Below are 13,298 nucleotides of genomic sequence, written 5' to 3'. Positions count from 1 at the left end.
AAGTGCCCTGCCTTGAGGATGACAACAAGCAGAACCTGCTTGATTGAGAGGCAGAGCAATGGTCAGAGATGCAGAGTCACCTCTGTTGTTTTGCGCCTCCCTGGGTCTTGCACAACTTAGAACTCAGCAGCTACCAAAGCACTTGTGCTAATAGCCACCTGATAAAGATTTGTTGATCAAAGGAATACATATATCCTGAGGTAAAGTTAGAGTGGAGGAAACCAGGAAGGAGTGAATATGCTTTGTAATCTGTGAAGTTTCCATTGTAGTTTAGGTGTTATTAGGGTTTCGTTTGATGACTGTTTTCAGTGCATCCTGGAACCTCTGCTGTCAGCCCTTTTCAGATGAACCTGAGACATGTGATGTGTGGAAGGTCTATGCTCTCCCATTTGCTGCTGGCTGTAACAACGACAGATAGAGATTCTGGTTTTCCCATAACCTTTCCTGGCTCATCAAACTAGTGCACTACACCAGGGAGGTTGTGGCTGGAAAGATTTCTCTCAAGGCTCTGACTCAGTTTCATTGTGAACTTGGAAAAGACAGTAGTGTGTCACGGTTCAATTGCCCTCATGTATCAATTGAAGAAAGGGGTTGAACTAACAAATGGAGGAACTGGATGACTTCTAGTGCACATGTGTGCTCCTTGAGCCTTTCTGAATGATGATACTCTGCATAAAGCTCACTCTTTCCCCTTCTTACTCAGCACAGGTTCTCACTACTGTCTGTCAGGACTGATGTTATACAGATATCTAGGGATCTTGCTGTCTGCATCTTCCTTTCCAATATAGTGTTTCATATTATTAGATTGATTTTCTCTTTTCAAGAAGAAATATTTTTATTTTAACTTCATTTCAATATACTTTAATTAATTATTTGCAAATTTCATACATGCACTCAATGTATTTTTATTACATTCCCTCCCTTTTTGTGTTCCTAACTCTCCACTGCCCCAGGGTTGCTATTTTCTCTAAGAATAAAAAGAATCAGTAATTTACAGAAGGGTAAAATTCAACATTTTTTTTTCCTAAGACAGGGTTTCTCTGAGTAGCCCTGGATGTTCTTGAACTCAGAGATTCACCTGCCTCTGCTTCCCAAAAGCTGGGTGGAATTGAAGGTGTGGGCCACCATGCCCAGCTTGTGAAACTTAAAGTTCTTAACACACTGTGTAAGGCCTTCATGGCAAGCGAATCTTTTCAATTTTCTTATTTGTTCTTTCTTTCTCTTTATTCTTTTCTTTCCTTTCTTTCCTTATTAATTTTGTTTTGTTTTGTTTTATTGAGAGAGACTTTCATTATGTTATACTGGAAGCCCTTGAATTTACAATTCTCCTGCCTCAGTCTCCCAAATTCTGGGATTACAGGTATAAAAATAACAAAAACAAACAAACAAAAAAAAACTATGCCTAACTTGCTGTCTTTCTAATTTTTTTCAGAATGCTTCTTCTTCTTGGGCTTTTTTCTTTCTATATTTATCTGTAAAGATCCTACTGATTGAAAATACATTTAATTATCTTTTCTATAAAACATTTCTATGCCTGCTTCATCAGAAATTTTCTCTTTGCTCTCTCACCATTCTCTCTCTCTCGTTCTTTTTTTCATTTTTTTTAATTTTTTTTTACACTTTATTCACTTTGTATCCCCTCATAAGTCCCTCCCTCCTCCCCTCCTGATCCCACCCTCCCTCCCCTTTCTTCATGCATGCCCCTCCCCAAGTCCACTGATAGGGGAGGTCCTCCTCTCCTTTCATCTGATCTTAGTCTTTCAGATCACATCCGGAGTGGCTGCATTGTCATCTTCTGTGGCCTGGTAAGACTGCTCTCCAATCAGGGGGAGGTGATCAAAGAGCAGGCCTATCAGATTGTGTCGGAGGCAGTCCCTCTTCCCATTACTATGTAACACACTTAGACACTAAACTGCCATGGATTACATCTGCGCAGGGGTTCTAGGTTATCCCCATGCCTGGTACTTGGTTGGAGTATGGGTCTCTGGGAAGACCCCTGTGTTCAAATCTTCTAGTTCTGTTGCTCTCCTTGTGGGGTTCCTGTCCTCTCCATAACCTACTATTTCCCACTTCCTACATAAGATTCCATGCACTTGAGACAGGTTTTTTTCTGTGTAACAGCCCTGGCTGTCCTAGACCACTCTATAGGCAGGCTGGCCTCAAGCTCACAGAGATCTGCCTGCCTCAGCCTCTCAAGTGCTGGGATTAAAGGTGTGCACCACCTTGCCTGGCTCATTTTCTCTTTTGAATCTTGTAAAAGATGCCCATGTTAATCTCATCAGAATCTGAACTTTGTGAAAGTAAAGAATTATCTTAGTTCCTCTTTATATCTCCTACTAGGCAAACTTATTTGAATATTAGCTAGGGTGGCTTTCTCTAGCTCTTGTGCTGCTGGTAGAATAGGATAATAAGATGTACACCTAAGCGCCTGTTTCCTGTTTCCTGTTTTCAGCCCTATCTCCTATGTGTAACTCTTACCTCTGAAATAGATGATGAATTCTCTGAGGACAGAGACATCACTGTCCCCTTCTTTGCATTCCCCTATGGCCCTGCCACAGTCCTTAGGTCTCACTAGTGAGTAAACTGGGTAGCTTTCTGCCTTTTCAAGTCTGTACACTCTGAGTTCTCATTTATGATTCAGTCTGGTTGTAATTTGTTGACACTTGTGACCTATGAAGAACATAGGAACTCACAGAATGAGGACAGTAAGATGAGGTTGGAAGCAGGGCCTTTGGTGGGCCACAGTGATCTCAAGAAGTCCAGGGAATGGCTACTAGTATAATAAAGAGCGAACACATAGAAAGGGCAGAAGAACCACGTCTGTTCCTTAGACACAGTGCTCTGTCAGTCTCCCAGGCCCAACTAGGAGGCTATTCCTGAGGTACAATATGTGGCTTCGAGGCCTCACAAGCAGGCAGCTGGCTTCATCTGTGATGCTGACCAATGTGTGTAAGGCAGTTCTGGAGCAGGCTCATGAGAGGTATGGAGACAGTGCTAGGTGAAAAACTCGTAGACCCGTGGTTCTCAACCTTCCTAATGCTGTGACTTTTTAGTACAGTTCCTCATGTTGTGGTGACCTCAACCAAAAAAAATTATTCATAACTGTAATTTTGCTATTGTTATAAATCACAATGCAAATCTCTGTGTGTCTTGATGGTGTTAGGCAACCTCTGTGAAAGGGTTATTTAACCCCAAAAGTTTAGAAACTATCACAGACTCTCTGGAGAGTTTTACCCTGCTTCTGATGCATACAGGTCGATGCCCAAGCCATCCTTGGCAGGTATCAATTCTATGGCTTCCAGAAGAGCAGATAATCACGGTTCCAAGCTCATGTCTATGTCTCATTCCCTCAGCTGTCCAGTATAACAGGAAACTGAATCCAGGATTCCAAGAGATCATAGAGACAAAAGCAGATAAACAGGCTGAGTGTGGTAGCTTATACCTGTTAATCTCTTATTCCAGCACCTGTGGGTGGGAATGAAGGGCAGGAGAATGGTGAGGAGTTCAAGAGCTGGGCTTCATAGTAAGCTCAAGGTCAGTTTCAGCTAAAATAACAAGACCCTGCTGGAAAAAGAAAAAAGGTAAAAGACAAGGAAAAAAAGAAAATAAGACAAAAAGCAGTGAGTACTGGAAGCAAGACATTTGCAAAGTTGTCTTTGCTGCATAAGGAGAATAAGGTGAAGCCTTTCTTGGCAAAATTCAGCCAGTGAATCAGAAGCCAGAAGCTACTGGGGATGGCCTACACAGGTCAGTGAAGAGTATGTAGAACTAGGGGAGGACAGTGTCTCAGATTCTCTGTGATTTGTAGCCTGGTCTTATAAGTAAGGTCAGTTAATGCTTGAGTGATACACCTACTCGGTCAGGTCTACCTAACACAGTCTTGGCAAGAACAGGGGTGGGTGTCAGGAAGGCGTTCTCTCTCTCTCTCCCTCTCTTTCTCCCTGTTCCTTGCCTGGTCCATTATTTTTTTTGTTCATATCCTTTTGTCAAATATTTAGTGAGGAAGACAGACTTAAAAGGGCAGGAGAGGATTCTGGGAAGAGGTTTTGAGAGAGCTGGGGGTCATGGTTGGAATACGAGTGGGATTTCATCCCAGCGATTCTTCCCCTATAGTGGGACAAGCCTGTACAAGCACTCTCCCCTGCTCATAATTCCAGCACTCCAACACCCTCATATCCTTTTGTGTGCCTCAACTATTACTTGGCTTAATTACCACACTACTTAGCCACGAGAGTCCTGCCTACGCATCACCTTTAAACCCCAGCTCCTTTGTGGTGGTCAGAAATGATCCACGTGGCCCCAGTTGCCCTGCAGGGAAAGAATCGTGTTTCTCACACCTTCCTGTACCAGGAGCAGAGGTGGAGGTTGGCTACAGTTCAGAGCTAGATGGGACGAGGGAGGTAACTGGTAGCAGAGAAGGACCAGGCAAGATTTTGTTTTGACATGTTGAAAGGCTGGATGAACCCAGCAGGTGCCAGGCTGCCTACCTGAGTACCTGCCTCCATTTCTCTGTGAAGCTTTGGCAGTCTGTTCATGGTGGCATGCAGGGGGAGAGGCTGGCAGTCATTTTAAGCAGGTGTGCAGAGCCTGACCCTGTGCCATAAGATCAGCTATCGAAAGTGAGTGCATGGAGATCCAGCTGTGGCTTGGAAGGACTAGAACTCATTCCCTCCCAATCCCACCCTCCCTCCCTCATCTCCTCCTATGCCCCTCTCCTAGTTTAAGGATAGAGGAGGTCCTCCTCCCTTTCCATCTGACCCTAGTCTATCAGCTCTCATTAGGACTGGCTTCTTTGTCTTCCTCTGTGGCCTGGCAAGGCTGCTCCCCCATCAGGGGGAGGTGATCAAAGAGCCAGCCACTGAGTTCTTATCAGCAGCCCCTGTTCCCCTTACTAGGGTACCTACTTGAATACTGAGCTGCCAAGGGCTAAATCTGAGCATACATCCATGCATGGTCCTTGGTTGGAGTATCAGTCTCAGAAAAGATTCCTGGGCCCAGATTTTTTGGTTCTGTTGCTCTCCTTGTGGATCTCCTGTCCCTGCCAGGTCTTTCTATCTCCCCCTTCTTTCCTGAAATTCCCTGCACTCTGCCCAAAGTTTGGCTATGAATCTCAGCATCTGCTATGATACACCACTGGGTAGTCTTTCAGAGGCCCTCTATGGTAGGCTCCTGTCCTGTTACCTGTTTTCTCCTTCTTCCAATGCCCATCCCATTGCCTTTGTGAGTAAGGATTGATCATCTTACCCAGGGTCCTCCTTCTTGCTTACCTTCCTTAGGTGTACAGATTTTAGTATGTTTAACCTATATTATATGTCTAATATCCACCTACAAGTGAGTATATACTGTGTGTGTGTTTCTGCTTCTGGGATACCTCACTCAGGATGATCTTTTCTAGATCCCACTATTTGCCTGCAAATTTCATGATTTCCTTGTTTTTAATTGCTGAGTAGTATTCCATTGTATAAATGTACCACAATTTCTGTATCCATTCCTCAACTAAGGGACATCTCGGTTGTTTCCAAGTTCTGGATATTATGAATAAAGCTACTACAAACATGGTAGAGCAAATATCCTTGTTGTGTACTTGAGCATATTTTGGATATATGCCTAGGAGTGGTATAGATGAATCTTGAGGAAGCACCATTCCTAATTGTCTGAGAATCAGTAGCTTTCTTATTTCTGGAAAAAAAATTAGTTTGGTTAAAAAAAAAAACTGTGATTTGTTTTTAATTTACAAGATTACATAAAATTACATAAAAAGTCAACAGTAAAGCTACAGTTTAGAATCTGACTTGTCTATGATGGATGTGGCTGGCACAGGCTTGTAATCTATTTACTGGAGGCAGAAAGATGGTGAACTTAAGGATGGCCTGCGATGCACAGTGAGATCCTGTGTTTAGCAGATCTGAGTTCTCTAACACAAGCATGTTTTCATGGAAGTCTGCTTATGCACTCCACTATCCTGTAGTCATGGTTAATATTCTAATCTGAGGAAGAACGGGTCAGGTAGATGTGGATGGAAACCTCCTTTGCCTAGGATGGTTGCAGCTATTCTGTGTGCTCATGTTTGAGACTGTCTGGTCTAGAGGTGGCACAGGGAGCATGCAGCCTTTTTTCTGCTGAAATTATCTAGCCCTTGTCAGCTTTCTGGAAACTCACCCGGTACCAGAGATGCTGAGTTCTTGGGGTGTACTGCTGAGGTTACTTCTGTTGGTGGAGTGTGTGAGGAGTTGAGTTGTTTTATGAGCAGAGATTATTATTATTATTTAATACATTAGCCACCCACAGAGGGAGATGCTGCCTTGCTTACTTTGGCTTGAGAAGCAATAGAGGGACTTTGTGATCTTTACCATTAACTTGAGGTTGAGGATGTGGATCATGGAGAGCAGACATTTTTAAGCTGCATTCTTACTTTTGTCATAATTTGGTCTTTCATAACCCGTTGTTAGCCACCTCACCCGACAGTGAGTTCTCTGAAAGCAGGACACCCTGCCACAGAGGAGGTAGAAGGTTGATGAACAGGCAGGGGAAACAGCACACTTTCTGTCATTCATTTAGTGGTGTCAGGCTTCAAACCAGGGACAAATAGCTGAGGTGCCAATTTAACACAGTAAAGCAAACCTTTACTTTGTCCCTGAAGCCCTCAGTGCCTACCTGTTACAAGGCCCTCCCGAAAGGCATAAGCACCTGCTACCCTAAACACTCCCACCCTGGGGGCTACGCTGTTCTCTCCTATATAATCCCACCATTTTGATTTCCTGCTCCCTTTTACCTTTGGGCTTCCTGACTGCTTCCAGTTCTCCTCTCTCACCTCTCCCTTCCCCTACCCAACTCCCACATGTCCTAGCTCAGGGTCATGTCCACTCTGGGCTCTCCCAGATGCTCCTGTCTCTGCCTATGATTTTGAAAGGTCATTTCTAATTCATCAAAAGCACCATGGGTTTCAGTTGTGGGCAAATACAGTGAAAAATATTTATGATGTAAAGCACATGAAGGGTCTTGTAAGATAAAGAAGAGTTATGTGGAGTCTGAACAACTGGCTTCTGCTCCTGGGTACTCAAACTTACAGAAGTGGAAGGACTCAGTCAGTGAGCAGGAAAGGCTGAGTCTGTCTGTAGACATGCCATACAGATGTAGATGTCTTCCACCCTCTCACTCTGCACTTGCTGACTCACCTAGGACTCAGTCATTCCATCGTTACACAATCACATTTCCCCTGTTATCCAGAAGTACCTCCTTGCATGAGTCCTTAGCCCCAGCTTGATCAGTAGCTTCAGTTTCCTGTGGCATCTTTCTTTCAGAATTCAGCTTTTGCTTGGTTTTGTCATAGTATCTTGCTCACGTGTTTGGGTCCCTCTGCCTACGTCTTCCCAGAGGGTATGAAATAATGCAGGTCCTTTTGCTCCTGACTTAGAATAGAACTTGTAAGTACCTCTTCTTTCCCATTACCCTCTCAGTTTCCTCCTCTTCAGGGTGTAAACAAAAGAGACTGGCCTTTTGGAGTAATTGCTTCTGCAGTATGGAGTTGTCATGATGGCAAATTCTTAGGGATGAGATATAGCTCAATGGTACAGAACATGCCCAGCATTCACACAGCCCTGGGATGAACCTCTAATAGTTCAAAAGCAACCAAGGAAGCAAAATGGGTTGGAAGATAGTAGGTGTTAAAGCTCATTAGCTGCTTTCAATATATTTCGAAAGACCTGGTCTTATGTTGTGTATTCTGACCTTGAGCTCACTATGGGCCAAAGGTCATCTTGAACTGTGTTCTCTTGCTTTCATTTCATGAGCACTGGAATTTACCACTATGCTCAGCTTACACAGTCCTTGGAATAGAAGTCAGTTTTTCTTGATGTGAGGCAAGTACTGTAGAAACTGAGCTATACCCCAGCTCAGCATATGAACGCCTTAGTGTGATCCTCAATAGATGACTACTTTGTACATGGTATCTGTTATTGCTATTATCATTACTAAACCAGCCCACATTCTCCATGTGAAACAATAGCTGTGTTTTATGATGCAGACAAGGCCCAGGCACTGCCACTCCAGGCACCATTTGTTTGCAGGCCTCTCAGCTGTGTCTTCCTGTACTGTGTTGTCACCTCTTGTACAATATTTCCTCCATGCTGCTATCTTTCTGTCAGCTTGACTCTCCTTCCTGCTGAACTATGGCTTCCTAAGAGCTCTGGCTCTACATACTTAAGAAAAATAAATAAATTAGGAAGAAATGAAATAGAAAACTAGTATGTAGTGGCAGGGATCTCCTAATTCAAGGCCCCTGGGCTTGTTCTTCCCACTGTCTGGAATGCTGTTCCCTCAGAGAGACACAGAGTTTAGTTGATTTTGTTCAGATGACTGAGTTACCTTAGGTTTCCTATCCACCTTGTAGGAAACAGTTATCACTTCTTAATTTTCTGTTTTCTTCCTTCTTAGCATCTGCCTACATCCCTAGTTTAGTATACATTTGCTCCCTTATCATGCTTGTTGCCTACTGTAAAGTAAACATCTTACAGCCTCAATGTCTAGAACATTCCTGACCTGTGACCTCTTGGTTCTCAGGAGCCTGGTGTTTGTATTTAACTGTGTGTGTGCTTCTTAGCCTCTTGCCCACTCTGTTCCAGGCTCTATCTTTTACTTTTCTATAAACATGTGACATGAGACATACTATGAACAAGGAAGACAGGACCTTTGTCTTTGTGGACCTTTTGGTCCAAAAAGGATAAGCAGCATTCCCACTGGTTTGGACCATATTCAGTAACTCCCAGCAGCCAGTAAAAAGAACAGGGTGCTATCCAGAGGGGCCTGGGAGCCTTCCCTGATGACATGGAAGCTAAGCTGAGGTTTCCTTTCCTCATTTCTAGAACCATGTTCTTGTCTTCTGCTTTCTCGTTGTGTCAGGAATCATGACTGAGTCTTTCTTGGCCTCCACTCCCTAATTTAATAGAGATAATAGCTGTTCCACCCCCACACTTGCAAGAATGCAGGAGTGTTACAGGGGATTAGTGGTATTTTCGAGTAAAGATGTGTTGTCAGTTCGAAGGCTTCTGGTTCCTCCTGAATTAGAGGCCTTACAGTGCACCACAGAGCCTCACATATCTCCACGGGCCAGTTCTGCTTCTCTGTGGTTTTGAGATGGCTACTGTTTGGAAAACCTAGGAACACTTGAGTAGTGTATTAAGTTCCTATATTTTGGACCCACCTCCCTCTCTTATTGAGCTCATGACAACAAGGCTCAAGGTGTGTGGCACTTGGTGAACTTGTCAGGCATGTATGTGACGGGTGTGAGGGAAATGTGTTGCTAGCCAGCCGCAGTCACAGTGGGGCATGGTGCTGACTCTGCAACAGCTCTTTCATTTCCTGTGTGGCAGACCTCGGGGATCTGGTGGGTACCTGAGGCTTTGGTAGTAAGGGGACCTTTCAGTGTCTGGGTGTTCATCATCCATTTCCGTTTCCCCTTCTGTTTTAAGTCTGCTTTCTGTTCCTGTCATCATACAGTGACCAAAACCGACTCAGGGGACAAATTGTTTATTTGGCCCACACTTCTCTGTTAAAGTCTATTATAAAGAGAAGTTAGGGCAGGAGCTCAAGTCAGGAACCCAGAGACAAGAACCAAAATAGAGACCAAGGGGGAATGCTATTTACTAGTTTGCTTGCTCAGTTAGCTTTCTTACACATCAAAGAACACCTGCATAGGCACTGCTCACAGCAGGATGGGCCATCAACCAAGAAAACTCAGATTTGCCTACAAGCCAGCCTGATAGAGGCAATTCCTCGGTTGAGGTCCCATTTTCTTGGGTGACTCTAGTTTGTGTTGAGTTAAAAATTGGCCTTAACACCTCCAAAACTCCTAGCTCCCAGTTCAAATACTCTCTGTACTGAACCCAGAGGCCCTTCTCTATCTGTCTTCTCTAATATGTGTTTTCTTTTCTCAATCTCTAGCCTCACCCATGAAATGCTTCTGGAGCTGGTCTTTCATCTCTCTCTGAACTGAGCTTGGGTGTGAGGAAATTAAGTGCATATTATTTCAAGATATGACCACTTGGTATGTTGGTTATTGTATGCTAAAAGTCACTTGAGGATAGTCTGAGAAAGGACCGTTTATCTATGTTTTTTGGCTACAGCAAGCCATTAGGATTCATTCATTTATACACCAACATCTGAAAATAGCCTGCTTACTAGAGACTGGTAACTGGGCCTGCAATGAACCCAAATAACAAGCTCAATGAAGTAATACCCATCTTCCCCTTCCTTGTTTATTATGTCTTAGTAACATCCCAACAAGTAAGCATCCTGGTCCAGGTATGCATTTGCCCTGTCATGCGTTCGTGAATACACTGCTTCGCCTGACTAGTGTAAACCACCGTGCTTTGATTATCTCTTTGAGCTTGGCACTCTTGTAAATATCCACATGTACATTTAAAATCAATGAAAGCTTTCTCTTGTTAATTTGTTCTTATATAGTAGTTGAGTTCCTAGATTCATTTGAAGAATTCACATAAAAACTAAAGGGGAAATAGAGATTGTTAGATCTCAAACTGGGGACAAATGGCTAAGGTGCCTATTTAACATATCAAAATGGACCTGGCACCAGGTTCTGCTAGCATCCCTCAGTCCCTACTTGTTACAAGGCATGGATGGCATAACATACCCTCTACCCAGAACTTTCCAGCCAGGGACTGGGCTGCCCTTCCTCCTGAGACTCTTTCCTGTATAATCCAGACATTTTGGTTACCCACCCCTTTTTTTCCTTTTGCCCTCTCAGCTGCTGTACCTGGTTCTTCTCTCTACATTCTTCTCCTCCCTTCTCCTCCCTTCTCTCCTCACATGGCTCATGACTAGCCTGGACTCTCCCATATAGCCCTGCCTCTGGGTATGTGATCCCTTTTATCTACAATAAACCTTCTCTTCCACCATATCTAGGAGCAGACATGTGCTTCTCTCTTTGTCTGTCTCTCTGTCTGTCTCTCTCCCTCCCTTCTTCCCTCCCTCCCTTCTTCCCTCCCTCCCTTCCTTTCTTCCTTCCTTCCTTTTCTCCTCTCTCTTCTCTTTCTGTCATGTCCCTTTTATTATTATTTCTTTTTTTCATTCAGCGATGATCTCTCTCTCTCCGCCACAGAGAAATCCACACTACAGAGACCTTCTGGAAGAGATCATCACTGTCTAGTCCCTAGCCAGTGGCCTCTAAATTGTGTCCTTGGCACCTTCCAGAGGCTAGTGTGAGCAAATCTGGAGATCAGACTCTGCTATTTATAACTACTCAACACATTTGCTTTTTTCTTAAGAAGTTAGAGGTTCATATTGAGGATTGGATTCTGAAAGTAGAAAGCCTGGGTGCACTGTCACATTTGATTTGTTTATAATGAGAAAACACAGGGCCCATATTGTATGTAATGACATGCAAATCTTGGCAGGAGCAAAGTTATTCTAAAGGGAGACATTTGTGTTCCCCTCTTGGGTATCACTATTGCAATAGCTGTTTCCAGAGACTTGGAATTTTTCCATGATACTCATTGTGGGAGAAGAGAAGGCTGGGGCCCTGATGCTAGGGAAGAAGCTTGTCTCTTAGAAAGAGATGTTATAGTTCTGACAACTGAACACACAACCTCGTAGGAGAGACTGAAGCAGAGACAATGATGAGGGGGGAGTACAACTTGTCTGGGATTGGTTAGTTGGCCTCTCTTTAAACCTAAGACTCATGCCAGGATCTCAAGTATGGACTTGGGGACCTCTTTATTTGTTCTTCTTGCTAGCATGGCAATGGAAAATAAATATCCTTTCTCTGCTTTTCACTATCACTTGTCTCTTTAATTGGCCTATTCAAAATGGGTAGAGAAGACTAGCTTTTTAGGTTTCTGGTTTGTCCCTAACAGCTCAGTAACAATGACACTCAAATAGGGAGGACTGAGATGAGCATGCTTCCTTCTGTGACCTGTGCTTCTTGCTAAAGAAAGCATTAGCTGTGTTACACTCTCTGGAACTGTCCAAAGACAAGTGTGACACAAAGCTCTGCTGATAGACATTCAGCAGACATCAGTCACTGCTGAAGATGATCACGGTGATAGGCACATCTGAAAGACCCCCACCCCCAAGGCCTCTGGATGACTTTTTTAGCTCGGTGCTCCTCACTGGCCATACTCATGGAAGTGGTTGAGCTGTCAACTTAGGCAAAACACAGGGATCTCAACTCTTCCATAAGCTGTTTTTTTTTACTACAGCCAGGGTTGGCGTGAGCTAACCCTCATGTTAACCCTCTTGCTAACCCTCTTAAAGAGTAATGCTGAGAGTAATTGCTGGGAAACTCAACAAATCTTCCAGGCTAATGTCTGCTTCTCCTTCCTACATTATCCCTTCTAGACTTTTCTACATTCTTAAAATTCATTTAAGATTCACCGCTCGTGCAAATAAACAGTGCAAATAAACAAATAAATGTAATAAAAACTTGTTTTGAAAAAGCTCTACTTTCTTCATGGAGACATCTCTAATTCCTCAGGCTCCAAAACTGATATTCATTTGTTTAGGTTTATTTTTATTCATGTGTATGGATGTTTTGCATGGATACACAGCTAGCTGTGTGCTATGTTCAAGGAAGTGAAAATAAAAAACAAACAAACAAAAAAAGCAGAAAAGAATATTAGATCCAGTGGACCTGGAGTTAGAGTCTTTTGTTGTCCATCATGTGGGTCTGAGAACTGAACTTGGTTTCTCTGAAAGAGCAATGAGTGCTTTTAACAACGGAGCCATGTCTCCTGCTTCCATCTTCCATTCTCCAATAATAAATTACTACTGTGGGTTTCTTTTATCTCTTCAATTTATTGCTCTACAACTTTTCTCTCATTTGATGCTTGAAATGTTGAAATAAACATTATACACGTTTAAAGATGAAAACTAGGGTTAAAAGTTATAAAATAGTTTGTTCAAGGTCATAAAGGTAATGAACAGCAGTGGCATGATTTGTCTATAGGGTTGAATGGTTGTTACCATACTGAGCTCCTGTTAGGCTTAAAGACATCCACATTGTGCATAATTTATTCACAATCCTTTACTAAATAGGTATTTGTTGTTGGCTATAGTCAAGAGATATTAAATAACACTAAAAGTATGTGTTGAAACTATTTTTTCCTCTTGGTATCATGTTAGGAAGTCCAGTCTTCTGAGTTGACTACAAGCTTCTGGATAGAAGATCCTTATTTTCTATCTCTCTTCTGCCCACTGTCCTTTCCTGCCAAGAATTCATTGGTTGTTGTGATTTTTGTGGCTGGTGGATAGAGATATTCAGCTCACGGTCTTCACTCATACAC

The sequence above is a fragment of the Meriones unguiculatus genome, chromosome 10 (assembly GCF_030254825.1).
Source record: "Meriones unguiculatus strain TT.TT164.6M chromosome 10, Bangor_MerUng_6.1, whole genome shotgun sequence".
Taxonomy (NCBI): domain Eukaryota; kingdom Metazoa; phylum Chordata; class Mammalia; order Rodentia; family Muridae; genus Meriones; species Meriones unguiculatus.
This window is presented reverse-complemented; position numbering follows the sequence as displayed.